The 15986-nt window shown below is 36.6% G+C and overlaps 1 protein-coding gene across 3 annotated transcripts in view; it reads left to right on the forward strand.

Moving 5' to 3' along the window:
• Positions 1 to 13966: 13966 nt before the first annotated feature.
• The window catches only part of LOC106464084 (synapsin-like), a 67087-nt gene continuing 65067 nt past the window's right edge, over positions 13967 to 15986 (forward strand). For all 3 annotated transcript variants that reach the window (XM_022391754.1, XM_022391753.1, XM_022391755.1), the window contains exon 1: positions 13967 to 14098. The gene's annotated coding sequence lies outside the window, so the exon portion shown is untranslated. The remainder of the gene's footprint in view (positions 14099 to 15986) is intronic.

Consider the following 15986-nt stretch of genomic DNA (forward strand, 5'->3'; position numbering starts at 1 on the left):
GCTTCATTGTATTTTATAACAAAATGCCTGTCTCGTCTTATAATATATAATGAATGATAAAAGTTACATAGACTTGATGCACCTAATTTATTTATTAAACTTGCAATTTATGTTAGTCTTCATAACAAAAAGTTTATAACTTGAATCTTGAAGCTATTTTAAGTAGAAGTCCTAGGGCCATTTTTTACCCAGTAAACATTTCCGGATAAATTATAACAACGACATAACTGAGTGTAATGTTAAACCATGTTTGGCACTATCTTTGAAGAACATAAAATTTTCTGGTTTTGTGATAAATGCGTTAGATTCATTTTTTTTAAAACTTTGAGTTTAAGACAACATTATCATCAACTTTACAATCAGCTTCTTTCATTCACAGGTAAAAAATGCGTAAAATGTGGGTAGAACGGGTTAATTATGCAGTCCAATAGTCTTAGAAGGACTGTATCCTTTGGACGAAAAAGTCAATGTTTCCAAGCTGTTGTAGTCCATAATAACCTATCTTCCCCGACGAAAACACGATCTAAAGCATCTATAAAAGTCTACCACAGAAACGTCTAACAGACGTTGTAAACGTTTTTAATATTGTTGTTTTACAATTCTAAGTAACAGGAAGTTACAGTTTTTAGTTATAATTTTAGGCAAACTTTACTCAGCGCATTCTCGATCACAAAAAAATATTTTATACCTCAGGTGTGGTATTCTCAGGTATTCAGATTTACCTTAGAGTATCGAGTGAGTTCCCCATAATAATAACTTGTTTGTTTTTGTTGAATTTCGTGCAAAACTACTTGAAGACTACCTGAGCTAACTGTCCTTAATTTTCAAGTGATAGACTAGAGAAAAGGCAGTTAATCAACACCACCCACCACCGACTCTTGGGCTATTATAGACTAACGAACAGTGGTATTGACCATCACATTAGAACGTGCTCAAGGCTGACAGAACGAGCACGTTCCATGATGGAATTCGACCGGTAAATTGTGAGTCAAGCTGCAGAATAATAGGAGGTTTGTTAGAACATGTATTAAGGAGCAAAATCTGAATTTTGCGACTTCTACTGAGTTGGAAGAAAAGAAAAAGACACTCCACAAGTTAGAATATAGTGAAACAATTTATTCTTTTCACCAAAAATAAATTCTTCTCAGAGCCCAACTATTACCCACGTGACGGAAGGTCATTCTAAAGACATTAGGCTAAATTCTCACTTCAAAATAAGGAAACCAGGTTGTAGCTTTGAAGTATCGGCTAACCCGCCAGTGGAAAAGATCACTGTAAATTTCGATATAGCATGCTTTACTTTAAAAGAACCTTACTCAAGAAAAAATGCGTGTGCCCCATTTCAGTAGGTAACTAGAACGAGAGAAAATTATTGACTCCATTGATGGACATTCTCTATTATGACTACATATACAACGTGTACAGGAATTTTGAAAGTTTATGTCAAATAAGCGGGTAAGAAACTTGTTGTGAAAAGTCCACTTAGGCCAATTCAATTGCTTTAGAATTCAGTTGACAAGCCGAACTATTTTTTCTGTATTTTTAACCCAATAGTATCAGTGTATAATTCACTTACACTGTCGCGTGAGTTACCGCAGTTGTATCCTGAACTTCCAATAATCGTCTGCTTTTTCGTGCTTCCAAATAACCATTAGTTCATAAAGTTGGGTTCATTTAGTTTAGAACACCCTTTGATGAGACAAATTATTATCCTTATATCTTTCAAAACTGTTAATCTCACTCTAACATACCAACTGTTAGGCCATGATAGAACTTGATCTTCACATTCGCCTTGTAGTCCATTCTGTTGAGTACTTTCTGTACTTCAAAAGGTCCTTTCCACTGCAGGGTGAGTTTGTTGTGGTCTAAGACCTTCTGTCTGACCTTGAAACATCAATCCTTGGCCTTCTTGTCATAGAAATGCTTCTGACTGCCTTGAGCTGCATATAAGCTCTGTCAAGCAAGTTGACAGTTCTCATCTGATTCTTCTTCTCCCATTCATAGCTCTTGCAATATTTGCATATCTTCTGTTAGCTGGGAGTCCTTGGAGATGTGAATAGATTCTGCAGGACATGTAACATCTGCCAAAGGGCAGTACTTAAGGGGAATGTAGCCAAGTTGCAAATGATATAGATGCCTCTCATAGAAGAGCCATTCAGCAGAGTAGGTGTGGACTTGATTCGACCACTAGTGCCTGTTTCTGACAAGGACAACCAGTATGTGCTGACAGTAGTCGACTATGTAACATGTTACCCAGAAGCCATAGCACTGGTGAAGATAGAGACATAGAGAGTAGCAGAAGTCCTCCTGGAAGTATTTTGCAGAATAGGCTTTCTGAGAGATATTCTCAGTGACATAGGGACCTAGTTTACTTCAGAACTGATGCAGGAATTGTACAGATTCATCAGTACCCAGCAGCTCTTTACCAATCCCAGATGTAATAGACTTTGTGAGAGAGTCAATGGAGTTTTAAAAAGCATGCTAAAGAAGACGTGCCAAGAGAGACCACGTGACTAGACAGGTACTTGCAGGCAGTATTATTTGTTTATCGAGAAGTCCCACAAGCATATACAGGATTTTCACCCTTCGAGTTACTGTATGGTAAAACAGTATGAGGTCTGAGAAGACACCTATGAACAAAGAAGACGGCAGACAGAATCATCAAGCCAGGCACCACCAAAGCTCAAGAAAAGAAGAGCAAACAAGATATCAAGCCTCTGCAAGTGTCAAATGGTGACATCCCAAATGTAGGTTTGTATGAACTGAAAAAGTACAGAAGAAAGACCCTTGACTGCCGAAACATTGGGACAATGCCCAGGAGAAAGTCGAGTACAAGACAAAGTGGAAAGACATTTATAACACAGAGGACCAGAAGAGAGGGCTATACCAGTTCTGTCAAGGCAGTTATACTGGGGAAGTTAAACAGATCATAATACCAACAGAATACTGGACTCAAGTGATGAAGTTGGCTCATGAATCAGTTGTGGAGACAATGGGTGCAGTAGTGCAGCAGTGAGAACTAGTCTAGTATCTGATGACTAGATGGTAGGCAAAATACATCCATTTATGGTAATTGATGGGACAGTGAGAAATGTTTCCATAGCAAAAAAGTTTATAGTTCCATATTATGTAGTAGACCTTGAGGCCATGTATTTGAAGGCACCAATATATGACTTGATGATTGGAAACATGCCAGGTAGTAGAAATTTGGAGGAACTAGAAAGAAAGAAAATTGATGAAGCATTTCGTAGAACTGGCACTGTTGATCCGTTTGCTAACTTGAGCCGACCATTAGTCATGCACTGATCAATCATGGAATTGGCACTTCCTTCTTGTGGTGAATCTGACATGTTTTCTTGATTCTGTTTCTTCTGACAGTAGCATCCATGGTGCCGTCACTCTTTTCTTGTTTCTTACCAGCATTATCTTTGTAAATAGCTTACAGTTGCTTTATATTGAGATTTCTCCTGTTGCTTGCTGGTAACAGCCCTGCAGTCCTTTGCAATGTGTCCCATTTTATAATAAACATAGCATCTCTTCTCCCTTCTGTCTATTAACCTCCTCTCACCTGTGGTAGACTCTTGCTTCTGGTCAGCTGTCACTGGTTTTGAAGTTAACTGGATACTCTTGGACTTGCCAGTTATACTCCCTCCATGGGCTTTCATATATTGTTCTGCCAGATTGATCATCTTGTCTATGTCTTTTGGTGATCTCTCCTTTAGGAACAGTGACAAGCCAGTTAAACACGTGATCATGTCCTGTTCTCTTACTAATAGGTCTTCTAGTCCCTCAAAACTATTTTCACACTTGGTCATGTCAGTAAATTTGGTGGAGTATCGCCATAGATGTGCCACAAACTGAAATACAGTTTCAGGTTTAACTTTTCTGAACTTCCAGCGAAAACCTTCTTGGGTAAATTCATATCATTTCAGCAAAGCAGCTTTTAACTTGTCATAGTCGATAATATCTTCTGACATCATGCCTGCATATTCTTGTAGGTCTTTTCCTGTGAGAAGTGAACTGAGACAGACTGCTCAGTCACCTTTTTCCCAGTTCTGATTTTGTGCGAATCTTCCATATCTCTCCAGGAAAGCATCCATGTTGTCTTTCTCTTCATCTAATTTGGGCAGCTTGGGTCAGCTGGCCCTGACTCCATTGTCATTCTTGGTTCTTCTTCTTTCGGTTGGTTGAGCTTTGCCACCTGAATTTTTGCTCTTACTCTCTCTATCTATTTCCACTCTTTTCTTCTCTCTCATTTTCTCCTTTCAATATTTCTTCCTCTCTTCTGTCTCTCCTCTTCTCTCTTCTGTCTCTCCTTTTCTCTCTTCACTGTCTTTTAATCCGAAATGTTGTCATCTTTCTATCATGGCTGTATTTTAAACACTACACTGTTCTCTTCTTGTTGTCAAAAGTCCACTTAGGTCAATTCAATTGCTTTAGAATTCAGTTGACAAGGCGAACTATTTTTTCTCTATTTTTATCGCAATAGTATCCATGTATAATTCACTTACGTTGCCGCTTGAGTTACCACAGTTGTATCCTGACCTTCCAGTCATCGTCTGCTTTTCGTTCTTTGAATAATTGTCTGCTCTTCGTACTTCCAAAAGTCGGCTTCCTTTTGTCAAAGTTCACACAGGCGGGTTCAATTAGTTTAGAACACCTTTTGACGAGACAAATTATTCTCCTTATCTCTTACAAAACTGTTAATCTCACTCTAACATATCAAATGTAGGGCCATTCACTCCTACGATGGTCAACTTTACGTTTTTGAACTGTTCTCAGACAGAAGTTCTCTTTCACGTGATTTTGCTTATACTCTTTTTTTGCTAGTCTGGTCACAGCCATTTATATGTCTATCACTTAGGCCTTCTAAAAATCTCCATAGCCTCTACATCACTAGATTGCACACAGTGTTCGATAGCCTCGACATCAATGAATTACAGACACAAAATTAATAAATTAATAATACTACCTACATTAAAGATATTTTATATCTGACACATTTCAACTGTACTTTGTACTGAGTCAATGTTAATAAAATGTCTACTAAAACAATGAGATTATTAAAATACAGTCTGCATGATTGAGATTTTCAGTCATAACCAAATTAAACAATGTGTGCTCCAGCCTGAATATATCCACAACTTAAGCTGCTATTTGTGGATTTAACTTTTTACAGATAGTTTCACCCACTCACGATTATTTCGATTGTATTTAATCATAATATATGTTCACAACTGCTAGTGAAAACTTCAGGTTCAACTGTGTTTTATTCCAAGTTTAGTGTGAGCCTTATCATTACTTTCATCCCTTCTGTGAAAATACACTACTTGTCAAATATTTCATTGTTAAAGCTGAAACATATTCTTAGCAGCAGCCATGAAAATATCAGATGCACTGTAATTTCAAATAATGCTCTACAGACCAGTAATCAGAGTTGACCTCATATCTCAAAATCTTACAATCCAGGTCAGATTCTTTGTTTCATTACTTTTTTGCTTGATATTTGTGTTTTCAGCATAATTGATTCATTCATGCTATATAATGCTCATTAATGACTTTATGTAACATCCATATATATATGTTCAACACATGTATTACACATCATTACACATCATCACACATAGTAGAGCATTAGCTAGACTACCTCTGGCTTACTTGTCATGATCAGGGTAACCTTGATAGGATACCTCCGCTAGCTAAGTCTGGATAGCTATGATGCCATAATGTGTTGCCATATATATATGAGCTGTTAACTCAAAAGGTTTTTCCTCGACATCATTAGCAGTATTCAACTTAACTAATACTTTTCAGTTAAAATTCTTACAGCCAAGATTAATATTCATGTTGTCATTGTAGCATTTATCAATACACATTTAGACCAACCTAGTCTAAATATGATATTCCAGAGAAAATGCATTTACTGCCCTAGATGGTAACCAAACTATCAATATATATATTGTATCACCATTCATCAGTTGATTCCCTCACTACAGTTGGTGTCACAGAAAAATAAATACAGGAAAATACATTCAAACTTAGATTATTCCAATTAGATTCGTAGTAGTCTTATTTATATTCTGTGCTGAGAAAGAACATAATTCCCTCACTGCACATAGATGGGTTACACACTTAACTGTACTGAGTGGAGTCTAAAAAGGGTTATGTGAGTTGCTTCATAGAACTTCCACTACTTGGTTGGATAGGGTGAACAATTTCTGTGGAATGTAGGATGATATTTTGCTTCAGAAAATTGCATGTTAGCTCAGAAAGCAAGGACTGCAATGCCTTTTCGGTCCTGCTAATATTGCAACTGACATAACTATCCTAACTTTGTAAGAATCATGTGGCAATCACACACATTATTGTGCATACATTTCTTATTGAAATACCACTTGATAACATGGAAAGCAAGTAATGTCATTTCTTTATTTCTTTCCAGTCGTTGATTGATCTTACAATCAAGTAACTGTCTTAACTGCTGGTCTGGCAGTTGATCCCAGCTGTAATGATCAAGAGGTCATACGTGATGTCTTGGCTGACCACTACAGGTATCTTTCACCTGTTCTCCAGGTGCTTACTCATCTCGCATAGTTAGCTAAGTACTTTCAACCTCTTCCTCCTCATCAGCTGAGCCAAAATGAAATAAAACAATACTCTCATCATTCTCTTACTCTTGAGTTTCTATTTTTGATTCCTGGTCAAGCAAGTGCATTAGAAGTTCATCGTTAACATATGACCTTAACTTTTTAATGTATTCCACGTGCTTATGTGTGCCAAACAACCAGTGTAGCTCATATTTCAATTCATTGATCTGTCTGAGTACGAGATAAAGACCTGTCCAGCCAACATTGAGCAGATTCCATGTCAGTAGCATGTACTAAAACCTTACCCAGACTCAACATGCTGTTTCGTCTTCATACAGCAGGCAGAATTTGCTCTGAAACAGATATAAGACTGCCAGAACATCTGAGGTTGTTGGTTGATGATTGTACAAGAAATTTGAATTCAACATAGGAACAGGTACTCAGAGAGTTTCTGGTTAAATATACCGATGTGTTTGTGGAACCAGGTGGCTATATGAGTTAGACATCCATAATGTACCACCAAATAGATACAGTTGACATGCATCTGATAAAACAATCACCATACAAGGTTACCTGAAGTACTATAGATGTAGCTACTGCTGAAATACAACAGACGTTGAAGGATGGAATCATACAACATTCAAAAAGTGTTTGGTGGTGATTTCAGAAAGAAGGAAAGTATGTCAATATTTTGTGTTGATTTTTAGATGGGTGGTCATGGTGACCCACACTGATGCTTTTCCGCTCCCATGGACAGATGAATGTTTGGATGTATTGGAAGGTTCAACTTTTAAAACCTTGCTTTCATATACTGGCAAATCAAGCTGGATGACGAATGTAGCCCTAAAACTACTTACAGAGCCCGATATGGTCTGTACAAATTCCACATCACGCTATTCAATCTGAGTAACATTCTTGCAACTTTTGAGTGGCTGATGGAGCTTACACTGAAAGGGTTGCAATGAGAGAGATGTGTGATTTATGTTGATAATTCCTTGGTGTTTGGTCGAAACATTTCATTCTGCTGCTGAAAACTTGTATGTGGTTCTTCAGCAGATAAGAAAGGCAGAAGTGAAATTGAAATCTAGCAAGTTTGCATTTATATACATACAGGTGAAGTTCCATGGCGGCGTTGTAGAAAAGGATGGTATCTCAATGAATCCTGCATTTTCCTTGGTTTTGCATCATATTACCTATGATTCGTGCCCAATTTCTACAATATTACTGTAACATTATCTGCTCTCACTAAAACTGAAACACATTTTAGATAGAATGAGAACTATGACCATAAATTTCCATCAATAAATTGTACTTTATTGGCAAGAATCTGTGTTAGCACACTCACAGTGAAATTGTTTGTTCCTTCTGGATAATGATGCCAGCAATAGTAGAATTGTAGTGGCATTGTTTCAGGTGCAGAATAGAGTTAGAATGTGTAATAGCATGTGCTAGTTGTACTCTGATGGCTCCTGAATGCAGATACTGAACAATAAAGAAACAATTATCTGCATTTATAGTATATATTAAACATTACCAACACTACTTGTATGCTAGAAACTTCACTATTTATGTTGCATCACAGAAATTGCTTATGAACTTAAAATCCTAAGGGGTGAGTGTAGATTGGATCACAACTTTACAAGAGTACAGTATTGTTGTTCCGCATTGTCTGTGGATTGTCTTTCCAAATGGCAGGAGTTCATACATTTGTTGAATGTCCAGATCCTGAACACCATGTGGGAATGAAAGCCATTGTAGAAACATTGGAACATGCAGTACGTAATGCTTCTGAGAAAAGCAACCAAAGAACCTGGATTTAGTACGGGATCTATTTGTTGTGCAGCAAGGTGAAGCACCACAGTCACAGATTGCGAAATTTAATGAGATTGTGATTCATGTAACCTGTGGCACTTCTATGAACATTTGTGAGTGCAGGTTTACCGTTCCATTATTATAAGCCATTGAGACATTTTTATCAGTTGATGCTGCAGCTAGTGGTACCTTGAACTCTTTAACAGAAAATATTTTAGGCTTTGAATAATGCATGGACTGGAGGCCACCAGGGTATTACTCACACATGTACTAATGTGTAAACGAATTTTGTATGACCACATTTGCATCAATATGGTGACCTGTGTGTACTGCCCAAAAGAAAACTGCCAAATAAGACAAACTTACTTGAGCAGAGAGTTTTAGGTTCTACATCGCAGAGAATAGCCCTGGGTGTAGCTGCTTCTCTCCTGGAGGTAGGTGGTGATGACTTGCTGTTCTCCCTCTAGTTTGTCACTGCTAAATTAGGGATGGCTAGCGCAAATATCCCTCGTGTAGCTTTGCGCGAAATTCAAAACAAACCAAACCAAACTTTCATGGAGACTGAATGAGGTAATTAGTATGGGATGTTCATTAACAATTACCTCACTAAGTGGGCCAAAGCTTACCTACTGGTCTATATATAAGCACAGTCCTTTGTTGATGTATTGTCTGAACAATGGATAGCGTGATTGCAGCACCTGAAGAACGTCCCATGGACCAAGGAGATAATTTCAACAGTCAGTTATTTTCTGAGATGCGCGAAGTGTTGCATGTGGTGAAGATGCACACTTCACCATATCACTCCCAGTTGAATGGTGTGTCAGAATGGATAATACAGGCTATCAAGTAGATGATTGTAAAGCTTGTTAATCCCCACTGAGATGAATTAAATGAACACTTACCATATGTCATGATGGTGTATCATGCAAAAGTACAGAAGTTGACTGGTTGTTTGCCAATCGTACTTGCATGTGGCTGAGAAATACAGTTTTCTGTGTATGTACAGCAGATATGCCACATTATCCACAAGAATATGTGACTGGTTGCGGTCTACATTGCTTGACTCATATGAAGTTGCACATCAAAAACTAGGAAAGGATGTCATATGGCAGAAGAGATTTTATGAAAAGACAGCAAAGGAAGGAATGTTCAAACAAAGAGACTGGTTATAACTTTGATACATACCACCGTCTTGGAAGCAACTTGACTCTAACTTGGTTTTTTATCTTGTTCTCTAGCAACTCAGTCCAACAGAATATCTACTACAGTGTTCACACCGCATGCATAAGTGTGTTGAACACATTGACAAACTGAAACTGTATGCCACTGATGAACTTTTTGTGCCTAGCAGGTTGTGTGATGCTTTAGAAAGAATTATATGATGCTGAAATTAAAGAGAAAATAAAGATGGACAACTACAGAAGATTGAGTACGTTATATTAAAAGATTTGGTAACCTCACCACGTCGTTACAGTCCATGTTGCTATGTCTGGTCATATTCTATCTGACGACCGTGCATTTTGACAATGTTCTTACAGCATAGCTTCCATTGCAAAAGCTCCATCTGGAGGCTGTCATGCCCAAAGCACACCATTCCAAGTTCCAGAAAGTTACGAACCCAGAATGAAAGTATTATTTTTATATGATTGCCTAAAGTTCTTGAATAGGATCACTAGACGTTTAGTTAACGGAATCAACTCTTATAGTCCGTTAACAGAGGAATCTTCACCTCTAATCCTAATTCCCATGACCCAATTCATCTGAGAAGGCTTCCTCTTCAAACTCATCATCATTAAAACCTCCGCTTCAGGAGGTATAGTTGAGTTGTCAGTGGTCTGATAAATACCTTGGGGATTTTGGGAACCAGAAAACATTTGATTGTGGGACAACCGTCTATCAGTTCCCAACGGCTTTTCGCTGAGTCTACTTCTACTGGGACTGCCAAATCTGCTTTTGACAAAGTGAAACGACTAGATTCGTTCTCAATATCCTCTGATAGAGAACAGGCTAGAAAGGGGGAAAGAATAGTTAGATCTACACCTTTTAGCTTTGCCAGGGGATGAATTTGATTTGTTGGTACGTATTTCGTCCTGAGGATTACATAACACGCGTCCTTTATTTAAGTTAGAGTTGACTTCCATACAATTTACACACAAGTAATCCCAGGTCAGCTTCAATACTGCCTAACACCTCATAAGACACATCAAACCTGGCACAAGCAAGAAGATAACAAGGGGACTTATCCACAATTTCTAAAGGTTGAAGTTTTTCTTTTTAGATAAATATTGCAGTGTAATCACAGTCTGTAAACGCATGAATTGCAGGTAATGCAGCACACAGCGATCAACTCAACCTACCACAAAAACCTGTGTAAGTCAATAGAGACAAGTAATACAGTACTTGTATTTTGGCCCTGTTGTAATTTCCTGAAACTTTTTAAGTGAGTGTGTCTGCGAAATAATGATAAATAATAATTGCAAAATATGTATAATATGAGTATAGAAAGCCTACATTTCTTAGATGATAATACTAACCTTATCCAGGATACCTCTTCAACTTCCTATTAGACACGTTTATCCTGCTTGCTCTTGGAAAAGTTTTAATGGTAAAATAAACCTTAGGTATTTGTTACACTCTGTATTTTGGTGACCTTTTTTGCACCCATAGAATGCGAACTGACGCGTGATTTTCCATTTGACAAGTATGTCATTAGAATTTATTAGAACATTTTGTCAAACTCATTATTAACATTTACATAGTTCCATTTCGCATTAGTATACTGTGCTTTAAATTGTTTAGTCTTTGATAAAGTTTTACTCTCTACACGTAGGTTGTGTTAGGCTTAAAACATAATTTCACTCACATGACAATAAAAATTTCTAAATCAAAGTATCATAGTATGCGCACAATTCTTTTATTAAATGAAAAAATAATCTTAGATTATGGATTGAATAATTTGGATTTTTGAAGTTCATCCTGAAATATTCGAGGGTATTTTTGAGACTTTTTCACAGTTTGGAGCAGCTAAGGCTATCATTTTCGTATTCTGCATGGAACCTTTCGTCTCAAATATACAAATAAACCTTCCACCACCTCTCAGTCTATGAAGTTTCTTATACAACTATCAGCACCGACCCCAGTAGCTCAGAAATAAGTCTTAAGGCTTATAATGCTACAAAACGGATTTCGATACCCGTGGTGGGCAAAACAAAGATAGCCCATTGTGTAACTCTGCGCTTAACAACAAATGAGTAAGCAAACCACCAGCATCTTATCTTCAACTAAGGAGGTATCGTGTATGAACTAGAGTCAGTAGACTATAAGTGAAATGTCGTGAATTATAACAGCACAGATTCTGCATCCAGTGAACAAACAAAACCAAAACCAAAGTCGCTTCTCTAATGTTACTTCTTTTAAGCTTCTGCCCCCCAGTGGCACAGCGGTATGTCTGCGGACTTACAACGCTAGAATCCGGGTTTCGATACCCGTGGTGGGCAGAGCACAGATAGCCCATTGTGTAGCTTTGTGCTTAAATACAAACAAGTTACATTATTTATTTAAGCTTCTTCACAAGATGGACAACCTGTGCTTTTCTTTTTTTCCTAGTGAAACGATTTTCAGTTTACTCTCGTGTTATACTGTTGATCACACCTGTTCTCAAAAGCTTTCCCTGTTTGTTTTTCTTGGTTAGATCCTAACTGCATGTCTTCCCACTCGTACAGATAACATTTCCGGCATCATATACTGAGTGTCGGGAAAGGAGATGGTACAGATAAGCTTACAATATGTGTCTTTATTGTAGTACTACATATATCAGTTAAATATTTAATTATATAGACGGAATCCCAAAATAATATTGTTGTGATTCATTAAAAAAAATTAGTTTCGATTTCGATGCTCAATTCATTACAAAAACACCAAAGGAAAAGACAAAATAATTCAGCCAAAATCCTTGGGAATTTAGAAGGATGATTATGTGTTATTCTTAGTAAATATATCTTCGTACCTATTCTAAGATATGGTGTTGAATATCGGCTTAAGCTCGATACTTTCATCAGTATTGTCTTTTAAGCTTGAATTCATACGTTGTGAATAATAAATATACATACATACTATCAAACATGTATGCATATCAATGATGTAGGGAGGAGCTACAAAGTATGAGTGATTGGCTAAACATGTAGTTTTTACAATGAGAGAGTGAAAGTATAAGAAGCTGCTAAAAGAAGTTCCCGTGCTGCCAAAGACAGCTCAAGTTAGGCGATCTGAGGGCATTCCCCCCATAAAATTAATATAATAACATAATTCACAGTTGCTACATAAGTAAAATATGTAAAAGTGCGGTTCGACGCCTCTGTATCTAATACTTACGTACACACATATCGATGAACAAGTTGATTAGTATAAAATTGTTCTTTATACAGCGCGCCAAGTGATTAACTACTGATCTGAAGTTTCGTGGCTCATGTTCTGAGACCAACAAAAAAGAAAAATCGCATTACACACTATGGGGCCATGGGTGCGTTATAAGAGTGTTAGTCATTTCACACTATTCAGTCACACAAGAGTTGGAGATGGGTGATGTTGATCAGTTGCCGTCATTTCAAAATTAGGAACGGCTAGCCTAGATAGCCCTCGTGTAGCTTTGCGCGAAATTCAACAAAACTTGATATAAGCCAACGTATTATTTTAGCAAATAAACACACAATGCAAATATGACATCTGACTCAATCACATATGAATGATGACGTTGCAGAATCCAGTTTATCTTGTTCTAAAACTCTTAATATGCATTTGTTGTGTAAAATAATTTTGTAAGATTCACTACATGATTCTATCAGATTTTTAAAACAATTTCCATGGTAATTCCATAAAAAGTTCAAGTGATTGTCTAAATATAAAAACTCTTTTCTCGGTAATAATGAAACAAGCATAAACCCCGTATAATTAAATTCCTGAAAACAATTAAAGACAAACCACATATCACAGTTGAAACTAAGAATAAAGATATTTCTATATTTGACGAACCCTACGTTTTAAGGTGCAGGGTGTTAATATACATGATACATATAAAGGAAAGGAAATGAGTTTTTCTTTGCACCAGATATTCCAAATTCTTTCAAATTTTGATTTTAAAATGCACCAACAAAATTAATGTTTGAGGAGGGGAGATATCAAACATTTGCAATTTATAGAAGTGGTTAACATTCCCTTTGTAACCTGTATTGTCATTTTATCTGCTCTTACATATGTGATGATTGTTTGAAGTTTGAGAGTTGTTAATAGAAAGATTGACATTTGACAACTGAAGTTTGTATCATTCTTAGAAAGTTCCCCAAAAGCACACTATAAAAAAAGTTGAAGTGCTTACAAATACTTTGTGCATTTTCATATTTTACTCGTGTAGATTTATTTGGTATATTTTCATATCCTAAATGTGCCAGAAAAAGCAATGAAAAAACTAATATTAAAGAAAACAAACAAGAATAACAAGTAAAATAATTTTATTCTTAACCTAGATGGCGCTGACACACGTTTTGCTAAAGCGTCAGCTTATAACAGTTAGCTTGCGAAAGTGTGTGCCGCTGTATGGTATTTTACGCTAACATCTCTTGGGCTGGGCATGACAGACGACGTCTAATATTCACTCCTATGTTAATGTTTGTGTGTATCGTTCTTTCCACTCATAGCCTAAAAAGGTAAGACATTTACTCCTTTAGAATATTAAAAAAGTTGTGTTGTTTGTTTTCCTTCTAATCAATATTGCCTTAAGATCTTCATCACTACACTAGCTCTTGAAATAAGTGTTATTTACGTTAATCAGTGGAGAGTAAAACATGGAGAAATCCACCAACGACTACGGTTACGAAACGAGAGATGCTGTAACCAGCTTGCTTCTTCTTGAGACGATTAGAATGAATCCCTGAACAACGTTTGTGCGTGTGTTTATACTAAAATATTTCAGTAAATCAGAAAAAAAAACAATGAAAAGGAAACATACATCATTTACAAACTTTGCATAATAATAGTTTTTTTTTGTTTGTTTTTTTACAATTAACCTACAAATATGAAAGCGAAACATTAATTTCATGATAGTTTGAAAATAACTATAAATGAGTTTAGCTTCATCTATGATATTTTAAATTTAAGTTATACGCAAATATTGTCTTTAACAGGAAATCGTAGTCGTATTGACTCCAAAAACGAAAACATTATATGCATCTTCGGCAACCGAAAAAAACAAATTTTCCGGAATTAAGAATTTTTGTTTTAAGTTTAAATACATGATATTGTAATTGGATATTATTAAAGAGCTTTTTTGAAAATAATCACTAAAAACGTTTATACAAATGTTCTTTACCTTCTTATACGTTATAGTTAAGCAGTTAATACGATTAAATACATTTGTGTGTGGGAACTTTTAATATGAGATAGCTTAACGTAAGTAGGTAAAGCATGTCTATCTATTATAGGAAAGTAGTGTTAATTCCGATTCAGTACTTTAAATATTCCGGGGATCATTCTTCCAGAAGTTTTACGCTCCGCTACTTCGAAGGCGACTGATCGTCGGGATGAGTCAAATGATGACGTCACCAACTAGCTAATTTATCGACTTTACTCTTACTGAGTTAAGCATTTTTCAACAAGTCTCTTCCAATGATCAGTTGACAGAATTAAGGATAAATACAATAACACACCGGAAGGTCATTTGGCCCAAATGTTAATCAATTCTTTCCCAGCTTTGATCACCGTGTAGTAAACTTTACCCAAAATGTGCCCATCTCTATATTCTCCAATAGAAGCTAAAATGTATCCATTACAAGGCTTTCTAAGTATAAGCTAGAACTGTATCCCTGTATGGTAACAATATATTCATTACTATATTTTCACCTTAACGCCATTTTGTGACACGTGAGCTGAACAATCAGGCCAGAGACCCCTAGGGTTTAGGTAAAGTGATCCCTAATTTTGAACTTCTGAGTAGAGTGAAGAAAGCCAGCTATCAGCACCCGCCGCCACAAGGGCTTTGGACCGAATAACGGGTTTGATTATCAGTTTTATAGTGAACCCACAGTTGAAATTGCGAAGAATGTTCAGCGGCATCACATCTCGAATTCTGGACCCTCGTTCCGCAGGTCTACACACTAATCAACAGGCCAAGCCAGGCCCTCTCTTTATGACGATCGAAAACATGCAGTACAAAGAAAATGAGTTTTTAAAGTTATCTAGTCATGATTTGGATAAAACTTATGTGCAATTTTGTTTTTTAGAATATAGACTATCAACGCAAAGCCAATTTTTCTAACCTATCTTGTATTTCACTCTTTTAAGATTATGAGCATTTATCCACTTTCAATATGATAAATTATCACTTAAGTTTAAGATTTTGAAACTGTTACTCGCTTTTAATTTCATAATCTAGCCGCATTCACTTTTGAGATTACAAATATACCACACTTCTTCAAGGTAACAAACATACCACACTTCTTCAAGGTAACAAACATACTACGCTTCTTCAAGGTAACAAACATACCACACTTCTTCAAGGTAACAAACATACCACGCTTCTTCAAGGTAACAAACATA

This window comes from Limulus polyphemus, unplaced genomic scaffold (genome assembly GCF_000517525.1).
Source record: "Limulus polyphemus unplaced genomic scaffold, Limulus_polyphemus-2.1.2 Scaffold1558, whole genome shotgun sequence".
Taxonomy (NCBI): Eukaryota; Metazoa; Arthropoda; class Merostomata; order Xiphosura; family Limulidae; genus Limulus; species Limulus polyphemus.